Source organism: Mesoplodon bidens (assembly GCF_964165515.1).
Source record: "Mesoplodon bidens genome assembly, contig: HAP1_SCAFFOLD_512, whole genome shotgun sequence".
Classification (NCBI taxonomy): Eukaryota; Metazoa; Chordata; class Mammalia; order Artiodactyla; family Ziphiidae; genus Mesoplodon; species Mesoplodon bidens.
The window spans coordinates 187,000-211,334 of record NW_027672332.1 but is presented as its reverse complement, the minus strand read 5'-3'; positions in this window follow the sequence as shown (position 1 = coordinate 211,334).

Genomic DNA, 24,335 nt, shown 5'->3' with positions numbered 1-24,335 from the left:
AACTAAGGCCTTCACACTATTCCTAACTAAGGGCCGAGCCCTAGCCCTAGCCCAAGCCCCAGCCCCAGCCCTAGCCCCAGGCCTAGCCCCAGCCCCAGCCCCAGCCCCAGCCACTGATGCTTATCCTACAAAGGCCCTTATGCTATTACTAGGCCTTGGCATGTCACTGTCCTTAAGTAAGGCCTTGACAATACTACTAACTCAGGCCGTGGTACTGTCCCTAACTAAGGCCCTGACAGTGTCCCTAACTAAGGGTCTGACTCTCCTCCTAACTCTGGCCCTGCCATTATACATAAAGAAGACTGACGCTCATCCTAATCGAGGGCCTGACACTGTCCCTCACTAAGGCCCTGACACTACTTCTAACTCAGGGCCACATTATACCTAACGAAGGCTCTGATGCTAACCCTAACTATGGCCCTGACAGTGACCTTAACTAAGGCCTTCACACTATTCCTCACTAAGGGCGTAGCCCTAGCCGCAGCCCCAGCCCCAGCCCCAGCCCCCACCCCTGATCCTACAGAGGCCCTTACGGTCCTCCTAGGCCTTTCCCTGACCCTGTCCTTAACTAAGGCCTTGACACTATTTTTAACTAAGGCCCCAGCCCCAGCGCAGCCCCAGGCCCAGGCCCAGCCCCAGCCCTAGCCCCAGGCCTAGCCCCAGCCCCAGCCCCAACCCCAGCCCGAGCCCCAGCCTCTGATGCTTATCCTACAAAGACCCTTATGCTACTCCTAGGCCTTGCCCTGACACTGTCCTTAAGTAAGGCCTTGACAATACTACTAACTCAGGCCGTGGTACTGTCCCTAACTAAGGCCCTGACAGTGTCCCTAACTAAGGGTCTTGACTCTCCTCCTAACTCTGGCCCTGCCATTATACATAAAGAAGACTCTGACGCTCGTCCTAATCGAGGGCCTGACACTGTCCCTCACTAAGGCCCTGACACTACTTCTAACTCAGGGCCACATTATACCTAACGAAGGCTCTGATGCTAACCCTAACTATGGCCCTGACAGTGACCTTAACTAAGGCCTTGACACTATTCCTAACTAAGGGCCGAGGCCTAGCCCTAGCCCAAGCCCCAGCCCCAGCCCTAGCCCAAGCCCAAGCCCCAGCCCCAGCCGCAGCCCCAGCCCTAGCCGCACCGTAGCCGCAGTCCCAGCCCTAGCCCCAACCCCAGCCCCAGCCCCAGCCCCAGTCCCAGCCCTTGCCCCTGATGCTGATTCTATAGAGGCCCTTATGAGTCTCCTAGGCCTTCCCTGACAATGTGGGAACTAAGGCCTTGACACTATTTCTAACTAAGGCCCAAGGTGCAGCCCCAGCCGCAGCCCCAGCCCCTGATGCTGATCCTATAGAGGCCTTTATGCTCCTCCTAGGCCTTGCCCTGACACTGTCCTTAAGTAAGGCCTTGACCCTATTCCTCACTAAGGGCCTAGCCCTAAACCTAGCCCCAGCCCCAGCCCCAGCCCTAGCCCCAGACCCACACCCAGCTCTAGCCTTACCCTCAGCCCTAGCTCCAGCCCCAGCCCCAGCCCTATCCCCAGCCCCAGCCCCAGCCCTAGCCCTAGCCCCAGCCAGAGCCTCAGGCCTAGCCCCAGCCACAGGCCCAACCCCAGCCACTGATGTTGATCCTACAGAGGCCCTTATGCTCCTCCTAGGCCTTGCCCTGACACTGTCCTTAACTCAGGCCTTGACACTACTAGTAGCTTAGGCCGTGATACTGTCCCTAACTAAGGCCCTGACAGTGTCCCTGTCTAAGGGACTGAATGTCCTCCTAACTCTGGCCCTGCCCTTATACATAAAAAAAGCTCTGACGCTCGTCCTAACCGAGGCCCCGACACTGTCCCTCACTAAGGCCCTGACACTACTTCTAACTCAGGCCCTGTCATTATACCTAACGAAAGCTCTGATGCTAACCCTAACTAAGGGCCTGACAGTGACAGTGACACTAACTAAGGCCTTGACACTATTCCTAACTAAGGGCCTAGCCCCAGCCCCAGCCCCAGCCCCAGTCCCAGCCCCAACCCCAGCCCGAGCCCCAGCCTCTGATACTTATCCTACAAAGGCCCTTATGCTACTCCTAGGCCTTGCCCTGACACTGTCCTTAAATAAGGCCTTGCCACTACTAGTAACTCAGGCCGTGTTACTGTCCCTAACTAAGGCCCTGACAGTGTCCCTAACTAAGGGTCTTGACTCTCCTCCTAACTCTGGCCCTGCCATTATACATAAACAAGGCTCTGACACTCGTCCTAATCGAGGGCTTGACACTGTCCCTCACACTACTTCTAACTCAGGCCCTGTCATTATATGTAACGTAGGCTCTGATGCTAACCCTAACTAAGGCCCTGACGGTGACCCTAACTAAGGCCTTCACACTATTCCTCACTAAGGGCGTAGCCCTAGCCCTAGCCGCAGCCCCAGCCCCAGCCCCAGCCCCCACCCCTGATCCTACAGAGGCCCTTACGGTCCTCCTAGGCCTTTCCCTGACCCTGTCCTTAACTAAGGCCTTGACACTATTTTTAACTAAGGCCCCAGCCCCAGCGCAGCCCCAGGCCCAGGCCCAGCCCCAGCCCTAGCCCCAGGCCTAGCCCCAGCCCCAGCCCCAACCCCAGCCCGAGCCCCAGCCTCTGATGCTTATCCTACAAAGACCCTTATGCTACTCCTAGGCCTTGCCCTGACACTGTCCTTAAGTAAGGCCTTGACAATACTACTAACTCAGGCCGTGGTACTGTCCCTAACTAAGGCCCTGACAGTGTCCCTAACTAAGGGTCTTGACTCTCCTCCTAACTCTGGCCCTGCCATTATACATAAAGAAGACTCTGACGCTCGTCCTAATCGAGGGCCTGACACTGTCCCTCACTAAGGCCCTGACACTACTTCTAACTCAGGGCCACATTATACCTAACGAAGGCTCTGATGCTAACCCTAACTATGGCCCTGACAGTGACCTTAACTAAGGCCTTGACACTATTCCTAACTAAGGGCCGAGGCCTAGCCCTAGCCCAAGCCCCAGCCCTAGCCCAAGCCCAAGCCCAAGCCCCAGCCCCAACCGCAGCCCCAGCCCTAGCCGCACCATAGCCGCAGTCCCAGCCCTAGCCCCAACCCCAGCCCCAGCCCCAGTCCCAGCCCTTGCCCCTGATGCTGATTCTATAGAGGCCCTTATGAGTCTCCTAGGCCTTCCCTGACAATGTGGGAACTAAGGCCTTGACACTATTTCTAACTAAGGCCCAAGGTGCAGCCCCAGCCGCAGCCCCAGCCCCTGATGCTGATCCTATAGAGGCCTTTATGCTCCTCCTAGGCCTTGCCCTGACACTGTCCTTAAGTAAGGCCTTGACCCTATTCCTCACTAAGGGCCTAGCCCTAAACCTAGCCCCAGCCCCAGCCCCAGCCCTAGCCCCAGACCCACACCCAGCTCTAGCCTTACCCTCAGCCCTAGCTCCAGCCCCAGCCCCAGCCCTATCCCCAGCCCCAGCCCCAGCGCTAGCCCTAGCCCCAGCCAGAGCCTCAGGCCTAGCCCCAGCCACAGGCCCAACCCCAGCCACTGATGTTGATCCTACAGAGGCCCTTATGCTCCTCCTAGGCCTTGCCCTGACACTGTCCTTAACTCAGGCCTTGACACTACTAGTAACTCAGGCCGTGATACTGTCCCTAACTAAGGCCCTGACAGTGTCCCTGTCTAAGGGACTGAATGTCCTCCTAACTCTGGCCCTGCCCTTATACATAAAAAAAGCTCTGACGCTCGTCCTAACCGAGGCCCCGAAACTGTCCCTCACTAAGGCCCTGACACTACTTCTAACTCAGGCCCTGTCATTATACCTAACGAAAGCTCTGATGCTAACCCTAACTAAGGGCCTGACAGTGACACTAACTAAGGCCTTGACAGTATTCCTAACTAAGGGCCGAGGCCTAGCCCTAGCCCAAGCCCCAGCCGCAGCCCCAGCCCTAGCCCCAACGCCAGCCCCAGCCCCAGTCCCAGCCCTCGCCCCTGATGCTGATCCTATAGAGCCCCTTATGAGTCTCCTAGGCCTTCCCTGACAATGTGGGAACTAAGGCCTTGACACTATTTCTAACTAAGGCCCCAGGTCCAGCCCCAGCCGCAGCCCCAGCCCCTGATGCTGATCCTATAGAGGCCTTTATGCTCCTCCTAGGCCTTGCCCTGACACTGTCCTTAAGTAAGGCCTTGACCCTATTCCTCACTAAGGGCCTAGCCCTAAACCTAGCCCCAGCCCCAGCCCCAGCCCCAGCCCCAGCCCTAGCCCCAGACCCACACCCAGCCCTAGCCTTACCCTCAGCCCTAGCTCCAGCCCCAGCCCTATCCCCAGCCCTAGCCACAGCCCTAGCCCTAGCCCCAGCCAGAGCCCCAGCCCTAGCCCCAGCCACAGGCCCAACCCCAGCCACGGATGCTGATCCTACAGAGGCCCTTATGCTCCTCCTAGGCCTTGCCCTGACACTGTCCTTAACTCAGGCCTTGACACTACTACTAACTCAGGCCCCGACACTGTCCCTCACTAAGGCCCTGACACTACTTCTAACTCAGGCCCTGTCATTATACCTAATGAAAGCTCTGATGCTAACCCTAACTAAGGGCCTGACAGTGACACTAACTAAGGCCTTGACACTATTCCTAACTAAGGGCCTAGCCCTAGCCCCAGCCCCAGCCCCAGTCCCAGCCCCAACCCCAGCCCGAGCCCCAGCCTCTGATACTTATCCTACAAAGGCCCTTATGCTACTCCTAGGCCTTGCCCTGACACTGTCCTTAAATAAGGCCTTGCCACTACTACTAACTCAGGCCGTGGTACTGTCCCTAACTAAGGCCCTGACAGTGTCCCTAACTAAGGGTCTTGACTCTCCTCCTAACTCTGGCCCTGCCATTATACATAAACAAGGCTCTGACACTCGTCCTAATCGAGGGCTTGACACTGTCCCTCACTAAGGCCCTGACACTACTTCTAACTCAGGCCCTGTCATTATACCTAACGTAGGCTCTGATGCTAACCCTAACTAAGGCCCTGACGGTGACCCTAACTAAGGCCTTCACACTATTCCTCACTAAGGGCGTAGCCCTAGCCCTAGCCGCAGCCCCAGCCCCAGCCCCAGCCCCAGCCCCCACCCCTGATCCTACAGAGGCCCTTATGGTCCTCCTAGGCCTTTCCCTGACACTGTCCTTAACTAAGGCCTTGACACTCTTTCTAACTAAGGCCCCAGCCCTAGCGCAGCCCCAGGCCCGGGCCCAGCCCCGGCCCCAGCCCCAGGCCTAGACCCAGCCCCAGCCCCAGCCCCAGCCCCAGCCCCAGCCCCAGCCCCAACCCCAGCCCGAGCCCCAGCCTCTGATGCTTATCCTACAAAGACCCTTATGCTACTCCTAGGCCTTGCCCTGACACTGTCCTTAAGTAAGGCCTTGACAATACTACTAACTCAGGCCGTGGTACTGTCCCTAACTAAGGCCCTGACAGTGTCCCTAACTAAGGGTCTTGACTCTCCTCCTAACTCTGGCCCTGCCATTATACATAAAGAAGACTCTGACGCTCGTCCTAATCGAGGGCCTGACACTGTCCCTCACTAAGGCCCTGACACTACTTCTAACTCAGGGCCACATTATACCTAACGAAGGCTCTGATGCTAACCCTAACTATGGCCCTGACAGTGACCTTAACTAAGGCCTTGACACTATTCCTAACTAAGGGCCGAGGCCTAGCCCTAGCCCAAGCCCCAGCCCCAGCCCTAGCCCAAGCCCAAGCCCCAGCCCCAGCCGCAGCCCCAGCCCTAGCCGCACCGTAGCCGCAGTCCCAGCCCTAGCCCCAACCCCAGCCCTGCCCCAGTCCCTGCCCTCGCCCCTGATGCTGATCCTATAGAGGCCCTTATGAGTCTCCTAGGCCTTCCGTGACAATGTGGGAACTAAGGCCTTGACCCTATTTCTAACTAAGGCCCCAGGTCCAGCCCCAGCCGCAGCCCCAGCCCCTGATGCTGATCCTATAGAGGCCTTTATGCTCCTCCTAGGCCTTGCCCTGACACTGTCCTTAAGTAAGACCTTGACCCTATTCCTCACTAAGGGCCTAGCCCTAAACCTAGCTCCAGCCCCAGCCCTAGCCACAGCCCTAGCCACAGCCCTAGCCCTAGCCCCAGCCAGAGCCCCAGCCCTAGCCCCATCCACAGGCCCAACCCCAGCCACGGATGCTGATCCTACAGAGGCCCTTATGCTCCTCCTAGGCCTTGCCCTGACACTGTCCTTAACTTAGGCCTTGACACTACTAGTAACTCAGGCCCCCACACTGTCCCTCACTAAGGCCCTGACACTACTTCTAACTCAGGCCCTGTCATTATACCTAACGAAAGCTCTGATGCTAACCCTAACTAAGGGCCTGACAGTGACACTAACTAAGGCCTTGACACTATTCCTAACTAAGGGCCTAGCCCTAGCCCCAGCCCCAGCCCCAGCCCCAGTCCCAACCCCAGCCCGAGCCCCAGCCTCTGATGCTTATCCTACAAAGGCCCTTATGCTACTCCTAGGCCTTGCCCTGACACTGTCCTTAAATAAGGCCTTGACAATACTACTAATTCAGGCCGTGGTACTGTCCCTAACTAAGGCCCTGACAGTGTCCCTAACTAAGGGTCTGACTCTCCTCCTAACTCTGGCCCTGCCATTATACATAAACAAGGCTCTGACACTCGTCCTAATCGAGGGCTTGACACTGTCCCTCACTAAGGCCCTGACACTACTTCTAACTCAGGCCCTGTCATTATACGTAACGTAGGCTCTGATGCTAACCCTAACTAAGGCCCTGACGGTGACCCTAACTAAGGCCTTCACACTATTCCTAACTAAGGGCCGAGCCCTAGCCCTAGCCCAAGCCCCAGCCCCAGCCCTAGCCCCAGGCCTAGCCCCAGCCCCAGCCCCAGCCCCAGCCACTGATGCTTATCCTACAAAGGCCCTTATGCTATTACTAGGCCTTGGCATGTCACTGTCCTTAAGTAAGGCCTTGACAATACTACTAACTCAGGCCGTGGTACTGTCCCTAACTAAGGCCCTGACAGTGTCCCTAACTAAGGGTCTGACTCTCCTCCTAACTCTGGCCCTGCCATTATACATAAAGAAGACTGACGCTCATCCTAATCGAGGGCCTGACACTGTCCCTCACTAAGGCCCTGACACTACTTCTAACTCAGGGCCACATTATACCTAACGAAGGCTCTGATGCTAACCCTAACTATGGCCCTGACAGTGACCTTAACTAAGGCCTTCACACTATTCCTCACTAAGGGCGTAGCCCTAGCCGCAGCCCCAGCCCCAGCCCCAGCCCCCACCCCTGATCCTACAGAGGCCCTTACGGTCCTCCTAGGCCTTTCCCTGACCCTGTCCTTAACTAAGGCCTTGACACTATTTTTAACTAAGGCCCCAGCCCCAGCGCAGCCCCAGGCCCAGGCCCAGCCCCAGCCCTAGCCCCAGGCCTAGCCCCAGCCCCAGCCCCAACCCCAGCCCGAGCCCCAGCCTCTGATGCTTATCCTACAAAGACCCTTATGCTACTCCTAGGCCTTGCCCTGACACTGTCCTTAAGTAAGGCCTTGACAATACTACTAACTCAGGCCGTGGTACTGTCCCTAACTAAGGCCCTGACAGTGTCCCTAACTAAGGGTCTTGACTCTCCTCCTAACTCTGGCCCTGCCATTATACATAAAGAAGACTCTGACGCTCGTCCTAATCGAGGGCCTGACACTGTCCCTCACTAAGGCCCTGACACTACTTCTAACTCAGGGCCACATTATACCTAACGAAGGCTCTGATGCTAACCCTAACTATGGCCCTGACAGTGACCTTAACTAAGGCCTTGACACTATTCCTAACTAAGGGCCGAGGCCTAGCCCTAGCCCAAGCCCCAGCCCTAGCCCAAGCCCAAGCCCAAGCCCCAGCCCCAACCGCAGCCCCAGCCCTAGCCGCACCATAGCCGCAGTCCCAGCCCTAGCCCCAACCCCAGCCCCAGCCCCAGTCCCATCCCTTGCCCCTGATGCTGATTCTATAGAGGCCCTTATGAGTCTCCTAGGCCTTCCCTGACAATGTGGGAACTAAGGCCTTGACACTATTTCTAACTAAGGCCCAAGGTGCAGCCCCAGCCGCAGCCCCAGCCCCTGATGCTGATCCTACAGAGGCCCTTATGCTCCTCCTAGGCCTTGCCCTGACACTGTCCTTAACTTAGGCCTTGACACTACTAGTAACTCAGGCCCCCACACTGTCCCTCACTAAGGCCCTGACACTACTTCTAACTCAGGCCCTGTCATTATACCTAACGAAAGCTCTGATGCTAACCCTAACTAAGGGCCTGACAGTGACACTAACTAAGGCCTTGACACTATTCCTAACTAAGGGCCTAGCCCTAGCCCCAGCCCCAGCCCCAGCCCCAGTCCCAACCCCAGCCCGAGCCCCAGCCTCTGATGCTTATCCTACAAAGGCCCTTATGCTACTCCTAGGCCTTGCCCTGACACTGTCCTTAAATAAGGCCTTGACAATACTACTAATTCAGGCCGTGGTACTGTCCCTAACTAAGGCCCTGACAGTGTCCCTAACTAAGGGTCTGACTCTCCTCCTAACTCTGGCCCTGCCATTATACATAAACAAGGCTCTGACACTCGTCCTAATCGAGGGCTTGACACTGTCCCTCACTAAGGCCCTGACACTACTTCTAACTCAGGCCCTGTCATTATACGTAACGTAGGCTCTGATGCTAACCCTAACTAAGGCCCTGACGGTGACCCTAACTAAGGCCTTCACACTATTCCTAACTAAGGGCCGAGCCCTAGCCCTAGCCCAAGCCCCAGCCCCAGCCCTAGCCCCAGGCCTAGCCCCAGCCCCAGCCCCAGCCCCAGCCACTGATGCTTATCCTACAAAGGCCCTTATGCTATTACTAGGCCTTGGCATGTCACTGTCCTTAAGTAAGGCCTTGACAATACTACTAACTCAGGCCGTGGTACTGTCCCTAACTAAGGCCCTGACAGTGTCCCTAACTAAGGGTCTGACTCTCCTCCTAACTCTGGCCCTGCCATTATACATAAAGAAGACTGACGCTCATCCTAATCGAGGGCCTGACACTGTCCCTCACTAAGGCCCTGACACTACTTCTAACTCAGGGCCACATTATACCTAACGAAGGCTCTGATGCTAACCCTAACTATGGCCCTGACAGTGACCTTAACTAAGGCCTTCACACTATTCCTCACTAAGGGCGTAGCCCTAGCCGCAGCCCCAGCCCCAGCCCCAGCCCCCACCCCTGATCCTACAGAGGCCCTTACGGTCCTCCTAGGCCTTTCCCTGACCCTGTCCTTAACTAAGGCCTTGACACTATTTTTAACTAAGGCCCCAGCCCCAGCGCAGCCCCAGGCCCAGGCCCAGCCCCAGCCCTAGCCCCAGGCCTAGCCCCAGCCCCAGCCCCAACCCCAGCCCGAGCCCCAGCCTCTGATGCTTATCCTACAAAGACCCTTATGCTACTCCTAGGCCTTGCCCTGACACTGTCCTTAAGTAAGGCCTTGACAATACTACTAACTCAGGCCGTGGTACTGTCCCTAACTAAGGCCCTGACAGTGTCCCTAACTAAGGGTCTTGACTCTCCTCCTAACTCTGGCCCTGCCATTATACATAAAGAAGACTCTGACGCTCGTCCTAATCGAGGGCCTGACACTGTCCCTCACTAAGGCCCTGACACTACTTCTAACTCAGGGCCACATTATACCTAACGAAGGCTCTGATGCTAACCCTAACTATGGCCCTGACAGTGACCTTAACTAAGGCCTTGACACTATTCCTAACTAAGGGCCGAGGCCTAGCCCTAGCCCAAGCCCCAGCCCCAGCCCTAGCCCAAGCCCAAGCCCCAGCCCCAGCCGCAGCCCCAGCCCTAGCCGCACCGTAGCCGCAGTCCCAGCCCTAGCCCCAACCCCAGCCCTAGCCCCAGCCCCAGTCCCAGCCCTTGCCCCTGATGCTGATTCTATAGAGGCCCTTATGAGTCTCCTAGGCCTTCCCTGACAATGTGGGAACTAAGGCCTTGACACTATTTCTAACTAAGGCCCAAGGTGCAGCCCCAGCCGCAGCCCCAGCCCCTGATGCTGATCCTATAGAGGCCTTTATGCTCCTCCTAGGCCTTGCCCTGACACTGTCCTTAAGTAAGGCCTTGACCCTATTCCTCACTAAGGGCCTAGCCCTAAACCTAGCCCCAGCCCCAGCCCCAGCCCTAGCCCCAGACCCACACCCAGCTCTAGCCTTACCCTCAGCCCTAGCTCCAGCCCCAGCCCCAGCCCTATCCCCAGCCCCAGCCCCAGCCCTAGCCCTAGCCCCAGCCAGAGCCTCAGGCCTAGCCCCAGCCACAGGCCCAACCCCAGCCACTGATGTTGATCCTACAGAGGCCCTTATGCTCCTCCTAGGCCTTGCCCTGACACTGTCCTTAACTCAGGCCTTGACACTACTAGTAGCTTAGGCCGTGATACTGTCCCTAACTAAGGCCCTGACAGTGTCCCTGTCTAAGGGACTGAATGTCCTCCTAACTCTGGCCCTGCCCTTATACATAAAAAAAGCTCTGACGCTCGTCCTAACCGAGGCCCCGACACTGTCCCTCACTAAGGCCCTGACACTACTTCTAACTCAGGCCCTGTCATTATACCTAACGAAAGCTCTGATGCTAACCCTAACTAAGGGCCTGACAGTGACACTAACTAAGGCCTTGACACTATTCCTAACTAAGGGCCTAGCCCTAGCCCCAGCCCCAGCCCCAGCCCCAGTCCCAGCCCCAAGCCCAGCCCGAGCCCCAGCCTCTGATACTTATCCTACAAAGGCCCTTATGCTACTCCTAGGCCTTGCCCTGACACTGTCCTTAAATAAGGCCTTGCCACTACTAGTAACTCAGGCCGTGTTACTGTCCCTAACTAAGGCCCTGACAGTGTCCCTAACTAAGGGTCTTGACTCTCCTCCTAACTCTGGCCCTGCCATTATACATAAACAAGGCTCTGACACTCGTCCTAATCGAGGGCTTGACACTGTCCCTCACACTACTTCTAACTCAGGCCCTGTCATTATACCTAACGTAGGCTCTGATGCTAACCCTAACTAAGGCCCTGACGGTGACCCTAACTAAGGCCTTCACACTATTCCTCACTAAGGGCGTAGCCCTAGCCCTAGCCGCAGCCCCAGCCCCAGCCCCAGCCCCCACCCCTGATCCTACAGAGGCCCTTACGGTCCTCCTAGGCCTTTCCCTGACCCTGTCCTTAACTAAGGCCTTGACACTATTTTTAACTAAGGCCCCAGCCCCAGCGCAGCCCCAGGCCCAGGCCCAGCCCCAGCCCTAGCCCCAGGCCTAGCCCCAGCCCCAGCCCCAACCCCAGCCCGAGCCCCAGCCTCTGATGCTTATCCTACAAAGACCCTTATGCTACTCCTAGGCCTTGCCCTGACACTGTCCTTAAGTAAGGCCTTGACAATACTACTAACTCAGGCCGTGGTACTGTCCCTAACTAAGGCCCTGACAGTGTCCCTAACTAAGGGTCTTGACTCTCCTCCTAACTCTGGCCCTGCCATTATACATAAAGAAGACTCTGACGCTCGTCCTAATCGAGGGCCTGACACTGTCCCTCACTAAGGCCCTGACACTACTTCTAACTCAGGGCCACATTATACCTAAGGAAGGCTCTGATGCTAACCCTAACTATGGCCCTGACAGTGACCTTAACTAAGGCCTTGACACTATTCCTAACTAAGGGCCGAGGCCTAGCCCTAGCCCAAGCCCCAGCCCTAGCCCAAGCCCAAGCCCAAGCCCCAGCCCCAACCGCAGCCCCAGCCCTAGCCGCACCATAGCCGCAGTCCCAGCCCTAGCCCCAACCCCAGCCCCAGCCCCAGTCCCAGCCCTTGCCCCTGATGCTGATTCTATAGAGGCCCTTATGAGTCTCCTAGGCCTTCCCTGACAATGTGGGAACTAAGGCCTTGACACTATTTCTAACTAAGGCCCAAGGTGCAGCCCCAGCCGCAGCCCCAGCCCCTGATGCTGATCCTATAGAGGCCTTTATGCTCCTCCTAGGCCTTGCCCTGACACTGTCCTTAAGTAAGGCCTTGACCCTATTCCTCACTAAGGGCCTAGCCCTAAACCTAGCCCCAGCCCCAGCCCCAGCCCTAGCCCCAGACCCACACCCAGCTCTAGCCTTACCCTCAGCCCTAGCTCCAGCCCCAGCCCCAGCCCTATCCCCAGCCCCAGCCCCAGCGCTAGCCCTAGCCCCAGCCAGAGCCTCAGGCCTAGCCCCAGCCACAGGCCCAACCCCAGCCACTGATGTTGATCCTACAGAGGCCCTTATGCTCCTCCTAGGCCTTGCCCTGACACTGTCCTTAACTCAGGCCTTGACACTACTACTAACTCAGGCCCCGACACTGTCCCTCACTAAGGCCCTGACACTACTTCTAACTCAGGCCCTGTCATTATACCTAATGAAAGCTCTGATGCTAACCCTAACTAAGGGCCTGACTGTGACACTAACTAAGGCCTTGACACTATTCCTAACTAAGGGCCTAGCCCTAGCCCCAGCCCCAGCCCCAGTCCCAGCCCCAACCCCAGCCCGAGCCCCAGCCTCTGATACTTATCCTACAAAGGCCCTTATGCTACTCCTAGGCCTTGCCCTGACACTGTCCTTAAATAAGGCCTTGCCACTACTACTAACTCAGGCCGTGGTACTGTCCCTAACTAAGGCCCTGACAGTGTCCCTAACTAAGGGTCTTGACTCTCCTCCTAACTCTGGCCCTGCCATTATACATAAACAAGGCTCTGACACTCGTCCTAATCGAGGGCTTGACACTGTCCCTCACTAAGGCCCTGACACTACTTCTAACTCAGGCCCTGTCATTATACCTAACGTAGGCTCTGATGCTAACCCTAACTAAGGCCCTGACGGTGACCCTAACTAAGGCCTTCACACTATTCCTAACTAAGGGCGTAGCCCTAGCCCTAGCCGCAGCCCCAGCCCCAGCCCCAGCCCCAGCCCCCACCCCTGATCCTACAGAGGCCCTTATGGTCCTCCTAGGCCTTTCCCTGACACTGTCCTTAACTAAGGCCTTGACACTCTTTCTAACTAAGGCCCCAGCCCCAGCGCAGCCCCAGGCCCGGGCCCAGCCCCGGCCCCAGCCCCAGGCCTAGACCCAGCCCCAGCCCCAGCCCCAGCCCCAGCCCCAGCCCCAGCCCCAGCCCCAACCCCAGCCCGAGCCCCAGCCTCTGATGCTTATCCTACAAAGACCCTTATGCTACTCCTAGGCCTTGCCCTGACACTGTCCTTAAGTAAGGCCTTGACAATACTACTAACTCAGGCCGTGGTACTGTCCCTAACTAAGGCCCTGACAGTGTCCCTAACTAAGGGTCTTGACTCTCCTCCTAACTCTGGCCCTGCCATTATACATAAAGAAGACTCTGACGCTCGTCCTAATCGAGGGCCTGACACTGTCCCTCACTAAGGCCCTGACACTACTTCTAACTCAGGGCCACATTATACCTAACGAAGGCTCTGATGCTAACCCTAACTATGGCCCTGACAGTGACCTTAACTAAGGCCTTGACACTATTCCTAACTAAGGGCCGAGGCCTAGCCCTAGCCCAAGCCCCAGCCCTAGCCCAAGCCCAAGCCCAAGCCCCAGCCCCAACCGCAGCCCCAGCCCTAGCCGCACCATAGCCGCAGTCCCAGCCCTAGCCCCAACCCCAGCCCCAGCCCCAGTCCCAGCCCTTGCCCCTGATGCTGATTCTATAGAGGCCCTTATGAGTCTCCTAGGCCTTCCCTGACAATGTGGGAACTAAGGCCTTGACACTATTTCTAACTAAGGCCCAAGGTGCAGCCCCAGCCGCAGCCCCAGCCCCTGATGCTGATCCTATAGAGGCCTTTATGCTCCTCCTAGGCCTTGCCCTGACACTGTCCTTAAGTAAGGCCTTGACCCTATTCCTCACTAAGGGCCTAGCCCTAAACCTAGCCCCAGCCCCAGCCCCAGCCCTAGCCCCAGACCCACACCCAGCTCTAGCCTTACCCTCAGCCCTAGCTCCAGCCCCAGCCCCAGCCCTATCCCCAGCCCCAGCCCCAGCGCTAGCCCTAGCCCCAGCCAGAGCCTCAGGCCTAGCCCCAGCCACAGGCCCAACCCCAGCCACTGATGTTGATCCTACAGAGGCCCTTATGCTCCTCCTAGGCCTTGCCCTGACACTGTCCTTAACTCAGGCCTTGACACTACTAGTAACTCAGGCCGTGATACTGTCCCTAACTAAGGCCCTGACAGTGTCCCTGTCTAAGGGACTGAATGTCCTCCTAACTCTGGCCCTGCCCTTATACATAAAAAAAGCTCTGACGCTCGTCCTAACCGAGGCCCTGAAACTGTCCCTCACTAAGGCCCTGACACTACTTCTAACTCAGGCCCTGTCATTATACCTAACGAAAGCTCTGATGCTAACCCTAACTAAGGGCCTGACAGTGACACTAACTAAGGCCTTGACAGTATTCCTAACTAAGGGCCGAGGCCTAGCCCTAGCCCAAGCCCCAGCCGCAGCCCCAGCCCTAGCCCCAACGCCAGCCCCAGCCCCAGTCCCAGCCCTCGCCCCTGATGCTGATCCTATAGAGCCCCTTATGAGTCTCCTAGGCCTTCCCTGACAATGTGGGAACTAAGGCCTTGACACTATTTCTAACTAAGGCCCCAGGTCCAGCCCCAGCCGCAGCCCCAGCCCCTGATGCTGATCCTATAGAGGCCTTTATGCTCCTCCTAGGCCTTGCCCTGACACTGTCCTTAAGTAAGGCCTTGACCCTATTCCTCACTAAGGGCCTAGCCCTAAACCTAGCCCCAGCCCCAGCCCCAGCCCCAGCCCTAGCCCCAGACCCACACCCAGCCCTAGCCTTACCCTCAGCCCTAGCTCCAGCCCCAGCCCTATCCCCAGCCCTAGCCACAGCCCTAGCCCTAGCCCCAGCCAGAGCCCCAGCCCTAGCCCCAGCCACAAGCCCAACCCCAGCCACGGATGCTGATCCTACAGAGGCCCTTATGCTCCTCCTAGGCCTTGCCCTGACACTGTCCTTAACTCAGGCCTTGACACTACTACTAACTCAGGCCCCGACACTGTCCCTCACTAAGGCCCTGACACTACTTCTAACTCAGGCCCTGTCATTATACCTAATGAAAGCTCTGATGCTAACCCTAACTAAGGGCCTGACAGTGACACTAACTAAGGCCTTGACACTATTCCTAACTAAGGGCCTAGCCCTAGCCCCAGCCCCAGCCCCAGTCCCAGCCCCAACCCCAGCCCGAGCCCCAGCCTCTGATACTTATCCTACAAAGGCCCTTATGCTACTCCTAGGCCTTGCCCTGACACTGTCCTTAAATAAGGCCTTGCCACTACTACTAACTCAGGCCGTGGTACTGTCCCTAACTAAGGCCCTGACAGTGTCCCTAACTAAGGGTCTTGACTCTCCTCCTAACTCTGGCCCTGCCATTATACATAAACAAGGCTCTGACACTCGTCCTAATCGAGGGCTTGACACTGTCCCTCACTAAGGCCCTGACACTACTTCTAACTCAGGCCCTGTCATTATACCTAACGTAGGCTCTGATGCTAACCCTAACTAAGGCCCTGACGGTGACCCTAACTAAGGCCTTCACACTATTCCTCACTAAGGGCGTAGCCCTAGCCCTAGCCGCAGCCCCAGCCCCAGCCCCAGCCCCAGCCCCCACCCCTGATCCTACAGAGGCCCTTATGGTCCTCCTAGGCCTTTCCCTGACACTGTCCTTAACTAAGGCCTTGACACTCTTTCTAACTAAGGCCCCAGCCCCAGCGCAGCCCCAGGCCCGGGCCCAGCCCCGGCCCCAGCCCCAGGCCTAGACCCAGCCCCAGCCCCAGCCCCAGCCCCAGCCCCAGCCCCAGCCCCAACCCCAGCCCGAGCCCCAGCCTCTGATGCTTATCCTACAAAGACCCTTATGCTACTCCTAGGCCTTGCCCTGACACTGTCCTTAAGTAAGGCCTTGACAATACTACTAACTCAGGCCGTGGTACTGTCCCTAACTAAGGCCCTGACAGTGTCCCTAACTAAGGGTCTTGACTCTCCTCCTAACTCTGGCCCTGCCATTATACATAAAGAAGACTCTGACGCTCGTCCTAATCGAGGGCCTGACACTGTCCCTCACTAAGGCCCTGACACTACTTCTAACTCAGGGCCACATTATACCTAACGAAGGCTCTGATGCTAACCCTAACTATGGCCCTGACAGTGACCTTAACTAAGGCCTTGACACTATTCCTAACTAAGGGCCGAGGCCTAGCCCTAGCCCAAGCCCCAGCCCCAGCCCTAGCCCAAGCCCAAGCCCCAGCCCCAGCCGCAGCCCCAGCCCTAGCCGCACCGTAGCCGCAGTCCCAGCCCTAGCCCCAACCCCAGCCCTGCCCCAGTCCCTGCCCTCGCCCCTGATGCTGATCCTATAGAGGCCCTTATGAGTCTCCTAGGCCTTCCGTGACAATGTGGGAACTAAGGCCTTGACCCTATTTCTAACTAAGGCCCCAGGTCCAGCCCCAGCCGCAGCCCCAGCCCCTGATGCTGATCCTATAGAGGCCTTTATGCTCCTCCTAGGCCTTGCCCTGACACTGTCCTTAAGTAAGACCTTGACCCTATTCCTCACTAAGGGCCTAGCCCTAAACCTAGCTCCAGCCCCAGCCCTAGCCACAGCCCTAGCCACAGCCCTAGCCCTAGCCCCAGCCAGAGCCCCAGCCCTAGCCCCATCCACAGGCCCAACCCCAGCCACGGATGCTGATCCTACAGAGGCCCTTATGCTCCTCCTAGGCCTTGCCCTGACACTGTCCTTAACTTAGGCCTTGACACTACTAGTAACTCAGGCCCCCACACTGTCCCTCACTAAGGCCCTGACACTACTTCTAACTCAGGCCCTGTCATTATACCTAACGAAAGCTCTGATGCTAACCCTAACTAAGGGCCTGACAGTGACACTAACTAAGGCCTTGACACTATTCCTAACTAAGGGCCTAGCCCTAGCCCCAGCCCCAGCCCCAGCCCCAGTCCCAACCCCAGCCCGAGCCCCAGCCTCTGATGCTTATCCTACAAAGGCCCTTATGCTACTCCTAGGCCTTGCCCTGACACTGTCCTTAAATAAGGCCTTGACAATACTACTAATTCAGGCCGTGGTACTGTCCCTAACTAAGGCCCTGACAGTGTCCCTAACTAAGGGTCTGACTCTCCTCCTAACTCTGGCCCTGCCATTATACATAAACAAGGCTCTGACACTCGTCCTAATCGAGGGCTTGACACTGTCCCTCACTAAGGCCCTGACACTACTTCTAACTCAGGCCCTGTCATTATACGTAACGTAGGCTCTGATGCTAACCCTAACTAAGGCCCTGACGGTGACCCTAACTAAGGCCTTCACACTATTCCTAACTAAGGGCCGAGCCCTAGCCCTAGCCCAAGCCCCAGCCCCAGCCCTAGCCCCAGGCCTAGCCCCAGCCCCAGCCCCAGCCCCAGCCACTGATGCTTATCCTACAAAGGCCCTTATGCTATTACTAGGCCTTGGCATGTCACTGTCCTTAAGTAAGGCCTTGACAATACTACTAACTCAGGCCGTGGTACTGTCCCTAACTAAGGCCCTGACAGTGTCCCTAACTAAGGGTCTGACTCTCCTCCTAACTCTGGCCCTGCCATTATACATAAAGAAGACTGACGCTCATCCTAATCGAGGGCCTGACACTGTCCCTCACTAAGGCCCTGACACTACTTCTAACTCAGGGCCACATTATACCTAACGAAGGCTCTGATGCTAACCCTAACTATGGCCCTGACAGTGACCTTAACTAAGGCCTTCACACTATTCCTCACTAAGGGCGTAGCCCTAGCCGCAGCCCCAGCCCCAGCCCCAGCCCCCACCCCTGATCCTACAGAGGCCCTTACGGTCCTCCTAGGCCTTTCCCTGACCCTGTCCTTAACTAAGGCCTTGACACTATTTTTAACTAAGGCCCCAGCCCCAGCGCAGCCCCAGGCCCAGGCCCAGCCCCAGCCCTAGCCCCAGGCCTAGCCCCAGCCCCAGCCCCAACCCCAGCCCGAGCCCCAGCCTCTGATGCTTATCCTACAAAGACCCTTATGCTACTCCTAGGCCTTGCCCTGACACTGTCCTTAAGTAAGGCCTTGACAATACTACTAACTCAGGCCGTGGTACTGTCCCTAACTAAGGCCCTGACAGTGTCCCTAACTAAGGGTCTTGACTCTCCTCCTAACTCTGGCCCTGCCATTATACATAAAGAAGACTCTGACGCTCGTCCTAATCGAGGGCCTGACACTGTCCCTCACTAAGGCCCTGACACTACTTCTAACTCAGGGCCACATTATACCTAACGAAGGCTCTGATGCTAACCCTAACTATGGCCCTGACAGTGACCTTAACTAAGGCCTTGACACTATTCCTAACTAAGGGCCGAGGCCTAGCCCTAGCCCAAGCCCCAGCCCTAGCCCAAGCCCAAGCCCAAGCCCCAGCCCCAACCGCAGCCCCAGCCCTAGCCGCACCATAGCCGCAGTCCCAGCCCTAGCCCCAACCCCAGCCCCAGCCCCAGTCCCATCCCTTGCCCCTGATGCTGATTCTATAGAGGCCCTTATGAGTCTCCTAGGCCTTCCCTGACAATGTGGGAACTAAGGCCTTGACACTATTTCTAACTAAGGCCCAAGGTGCAGCCCCAGCCGCAGCCCCAGCCCCTGATGCTGATCCTACAGAGGCCCTTATGCTCCTCCTAGGCCTTGCCCTGACACTGTCCTTAACTTAGGCCTTGACACTACTAGTAACTCAGGCCCCCACACTGTCCCTCACTAAGGCCCTGACACTACTTCTAACTCAGGCCCTGTCATTATACCTAACGAAAGCTCTGATGCTAACCCTAACTAAGGGCCTGACAGTGACACTAACTAAGGCCTTGACACTATTCCTAACTAAGGGCCTAGCCCTAGCCCCAGCCCCAGCCCCAGCCCCAGTCCCAACCCCAGCCCGAGCCCCAGCCTCTGATGCTTATCCTACAAAGGCCCTTATGCTACTCCTAGGCCTTGCCCTGACACTGTCCTTAAATAAGGCCTTGACAATACTACTAATTCAGGCCGTGGTACTGTCCCTAACTAAGGCCCTGACAGTGTCCCTAACTAAGGGTCTGACTCTCCTCCTAACTCTGGCCCTGCCATTATACATAAACAAGGCTCTGACACTCGTCCTAATCGAGGGCTTGACACTGTCCCTCACTAAGGCCCTGACACTACTTCTAACTCAGGCCCTGTCATTATACGTAACGTAGGCTCTGATGCTAACCCTAACTAAGGCCCTGACGGTGACCCTAACTAAGGCCTTCACACTATTCCTAACTAAGGGCCGAGCCCTAGCCCTAGCCCAAGCCCCAGCCCCAGCCCTAGCCCCAGGCCTAGCCCCAGCCCCAGCCCCAGCCCCAGCCACTGATGCTTATCCTACAAAGGCCCTTATGCTATTACTAGGCCTTGGCATGTCACTGTCCTTAAGTAAGGCCTTGACAATACTACTAACTCAGGCCGTGGTACTGTCCCTAACTAAGGCCCTGACAGTGTCCCTAACTAAGGGTCTGACTCTCCTCCTAACTCTGGCCCTGCCATTATACATAAAGAAGACTGACGCTCATCCTAATCGAGGGCCTGACACTGTCCCTCACTAAGGCCCTGACACTACTTCTAACTCAGGGCCACATTATACCTAACGAAGGCTCTGATGCTAACCCTAACTATGGCCCTGACAGTGACCTTAACTAAGGCCTTCACACTATTCCTCACTAAGGGCGTAGCCCTAGCCCTAGCCGCAGCCCCAGCCCCAGCCCCAGCCCCCACCCCTGATCCTACAGAGGCCCTTACGGTCCTCCTAGGCCTTTCCCTGACCCTGTCCTTAACTAAGGCCTTGACACTATTTTTAACTAAGGCCCCAGCCCCAGCGCAGCCCCAGGCCCAGGCCCAGCCCCAGCCCTAGCCCCAGGCCTAGCCCCAGCCCCAGCCCCAACCCCAGCCCGAGCCCCAGCCTCTGATGCTTATCCTACAAAGACCCTTATGCTACTCCTAGGCCTTGCCCTGACACTGTCCTTAAGTAAGGCCTTGACAATACTACTAACTCAGGCCGTGGTACTGTCCCTAACTAAGGCCCTGACAGTGTCCCTAACTAAGGGTCTTGACTCTCCTCCTAACTCTGGCCCTGCCATTATACATAAAGAAGACTCTGACGCTCGTCCTAATCGAGGGCCTGACACTGTCCCTCACTAAGGCCCTGACACTACTTCTAACTCAGGGCCACATTATACCTAACGAAGGCTCTGATGCTAACCCTAACTATGGCCCTGACAGTGACCTTAACTAAGGCCTTGACACTATTCCTAACTAAGGGCCGAGGCCTAGCCCTAGCCCAAGCCCCAGCCCCAGCCCTAGCCCAAGCCCAAGCCCCAGCCCCAGCCGCAGCCCCAGCCCTAGCCGCACCGTAGCCGCAGTCCCAGCCCTAGCCCCAACCCCAGCCCCAGCCCCAGCCCCAGTCCCAGCCCTTGCCCCTGATGCTGATTCTATAGAGGCCCTTATGAGTCTCCTAGGCCTTCCGTGACAATGTGGGAACTAAGGCCTTGACACTATTTCTAACTAAGGCCCAAGGTGCAGCCCCAGCCGCAGCCCCAGCCCCTGATGCTGATCCTATAGAGGCCTTTATGCTCCTCCTAGGCCTTGCCCTGACACTGTCCTTAAGTAAGGCCTTGACCCTATTCCTCACTAAGGGCCTAGCCCTAAACCTAGCCCCAGCCCCAGCCCCAGCCCTAGCCCCAGACCCACACCCAGCTCTAGCCTTACCCTCAGCCCTAGCTCCAGCCCCAGCCCCAGCCCTATCCCCAGCCCCAGCCCCAGCGCTAGCCCTAGCCCCAGCCAGAGCCTCAGGCCTAGCCCCAGCCACAGGCCCAACCCCAGCCACTGATGTTGATCCTACAGAGGCCCTTATGCTCCTCCTAGGCCTTGCCCTGACACTGTCCTTAACTCAGGCCTTGACACTATTAGTAGCTTAGGCCGTGATACTGTCCCTAACTAAGGCCCTGACAGTGTCCCTGTCTAAGGGACTGAATGTCCTCCTAACTCTGGCCCTGCCCTTATACATAAAAAAAGCTCTGACGCTCGTCCTAACCGAGGCCCCGACACTGTCCCTCACTAAGGCCCTGACACTACTTCTAACTCAGGCCCTGTCATTATACCTAACGAAAGCTCTGATGCTAACCCTAACTAAGGGCCTGACAGTGACACTAACTAAGGCCTTGACACTATTCCTAACTAAGGGCCTAGCCCTAGCCCCAGCCCCAGCCCCAGCCCCAGTCCCAGCCCCAACCCCAGCCCGAGCCCCAGCCTCTGATACTTATCCTACAAAGGCCCTTATGCTACTCCTAGGCCTTGCCCTGACACTGTCCTTAAATAAGGCCTTGCCACTACTAGTAACTCAGGCCGTGTTACTGTCCCTAACTAAGGCCCTGACAGTGTCCCTAACTAAGGGTCTTGACTCTCCTCCTAACTCTGGCCCTGCCATTATACATAAACAAGGCTCTGACACTCGTCCTAATCGAGGGCTTGACACTGTCCCTCACACTACTTCTAACTCAGGCCCTGTCATTATACCTAACGTAGGCTCTGATGCTAACCCTAACTAAGGCCCTGACGGTGACCCTAACTAAGGCCTTCACACTATTCCTCACTAAGGGCGTAGCCCTAGCCCTAGCCGCAGCCCCAGCCCCAGCCCCAGCCCCCACCCCTGATCCTACAGAGGCCCTTACGGTCCTCCTAGGCCTTTCCCTGACCCTGTCCTTAACTAAGGCCTTGACACTATTTTTAACTAAGGCCCCAGCCCCAGCGCAGCCCCAGGCCCAGGCCCAGCCCCAGCCCTAGCCCCAGGCCTAGCCCCAGCCCCAGCCCCAACCCCAGCCCGAGCCCCAGCCTCTGATGCTTATCCTACAAAGACCCTTATGCTACTCCTAGGCCTTGCCCTGACACTGTCCTTAAGTAAGGCCTTGACAATACTACTAACTCAGGCCGTGGTACTGTCCCTAACTAAGGCCCTGACAGTGTCCCTAACTAAGGGTCTTGACTCTCCTCCTAACTCTGGCCCTGCCATTATACATAAAGAAGACTCTGACGCTCGTCCTAATCGAGGGCCTGACACTGTCCCTCACTAAGGCCCTGACACTACTTCTAACTCAGGGCCACATTATACCTAACGAAGGCTCTGATGCTAACCCTAACTATGGCCCTGACAGTGACCTTAACTAAGGCCTTGACACTATTCCTAACTAAGGGCCGAGGCCTAGCCCTAGTCCAAGCCCCAGCCCTAGCCCAAGCCCAAGCCCAAGCCCCAGCCCCAACCGCAGCCCCAGCCCTAGCCGCACCATAGCCGCAGTCCCAGCCCTAGCCCCAACCCCAGCCCCAGCCCCAGTCCCAGCCCTTGCCCCTGATGCTGATTCTATAGAGGCCCTTATGAGTCTCCTAGGCCTTCCCTGACAATGTGGGAACTAAGGCCTTGACACTATTTCTAACTAAGGCCCAAGGTGCAGCCCCAGCCGCAGCCCCAGCCCCTGATGCTGATCCTATAGAGGCCTTTATGCTCCTCCTAGGCCTTGCCCTGACACTGTCCTTAAGTAAGGCCTTGACCCTATTCCTCACTAAGGGCCTAGCCCTAAACCTAGCCCCAGCCCCAGCCCCAGCCCTAGCCCCAGACCCACACCCAGCTCTAGCCTTACCCTCAGCCCTAGCTCCAGCCCCAGCCCCAGCCCTATCCCCAGCCCCAGCCCCAGCGCTAGCCCTAGCCCCAGCCAGAGCCTCAGGCCTAGCCCCAGCCACAGGCCCAACCCCAGCCACTGATGTTGATCCTACAGAGGCCCTTATGCTCCTCCTAGGCCTTGCCCTGACACTGTCCTTAACTCAGGCCTTGACACTACTAGTAACTCAGGCCGTGATACTGTCCCTAACTAAGGCCCTGACAGTGTCCCTGTCTAAGGGACTGAATGTCCTCCTAACTCTGGCCCTGCCCTTATACATAAAAAAAGCTCTGACGCTCGTCCTAACCGAGGCCCCGAAACTGTCCCTCACTAAGGCCCTGACACTACTTCTAACTCAGGCCCTGTCATTATACCTAACGAAAGCTCTGATGCTAACCCTAACTAAGGGCCTGACAGTGACACTAACTAAGGCCTTGACAGTATTCCTAACTAAGGGCCGAGGCCTAGCCCTAGCCCAAGCCCCAGCCGCAGCCCCAGCCCTAGCCCCAACGCCAGCCCCAGCCCCAGTCCCAGCCCTCGCCCCTGATGCTGATCCTATAGAGCCCCTTATGAGTCTCCTAGGCCTTCCCTGACAATGTGGGAACTAAGGCCTTGACACTATTTCTAACTAAGGCCCCAGGTCCAGCCCCAGCCGCAGCCCCAGCCCCTGATGCTGATCCTATAGAGGCCTTTATGCTCCTCCTAGGCCTTGCCCTGACACTGTCCTTAAGTAAGGCCTTGACCCTATTCCTCACTAAGGGCCTAGCCCTAAACCTAGCCCCAGCCCCAGCCCCAGCCCCAGCCCTAGCCCCAGACCCACACCCAGCCCTAGCCTTACCCTCAGCCCTAGCTCCAGCCCCAGCCCTATCCCCAGCCCTAGCCACAGCCCTAGCCCTAGCCCCAGCCAGAGCCCCAGCCCTAGCCCCAGCCACAGGCCCAACCCCAGCCACGGATGCTGATCCTACAGAGGCCCTTATGCTCCTCCTAGGCCTTGCCCTGACACTGTCCTTAACTCAGGCCTTGACACTACTACTAACTCAGGCCCCGACACTGTCCCTCACTAAGGCCCTGACACTACTTCTAACTCAGGCCCTGTCATTATACCTAATGAAAGCTCTGATGCTAACCCTAACTAAGGGCCTGACAGTGACACTAACTAAGGCCTTGACACTATTCCTAACTAAGGGCCTAGCCCTAGCCCCAGCCCCAGCCCCAGTCCCAGCCCCAACCCCAGCCCGAGCCCCAGCCTCTGATACTTATCCTACAAAGGCCCTTATGCTACTCCTAGGCCTTGCCCTGACACTGTCCTTAAATAAGGCCTTGCCACTACTACTAACTCAGGCCGTGGTACTGTCCCTAACTAAGGCCCTGACAGTGTCCCTAACTAAGGGTCTTGACTCTCCTCCTAACTCTGGCCCTGCCATTATACATAAACAAGGCTCTGACACTCGTCCTAATCGAGGGCTTGACACTGTCCCTCACTAAGGCCCTGACACTACTTCTAACTCAGGCCCTGTCATTATACCTAACGTAGGCTCTGATGCTAACCCTAACTAAGGC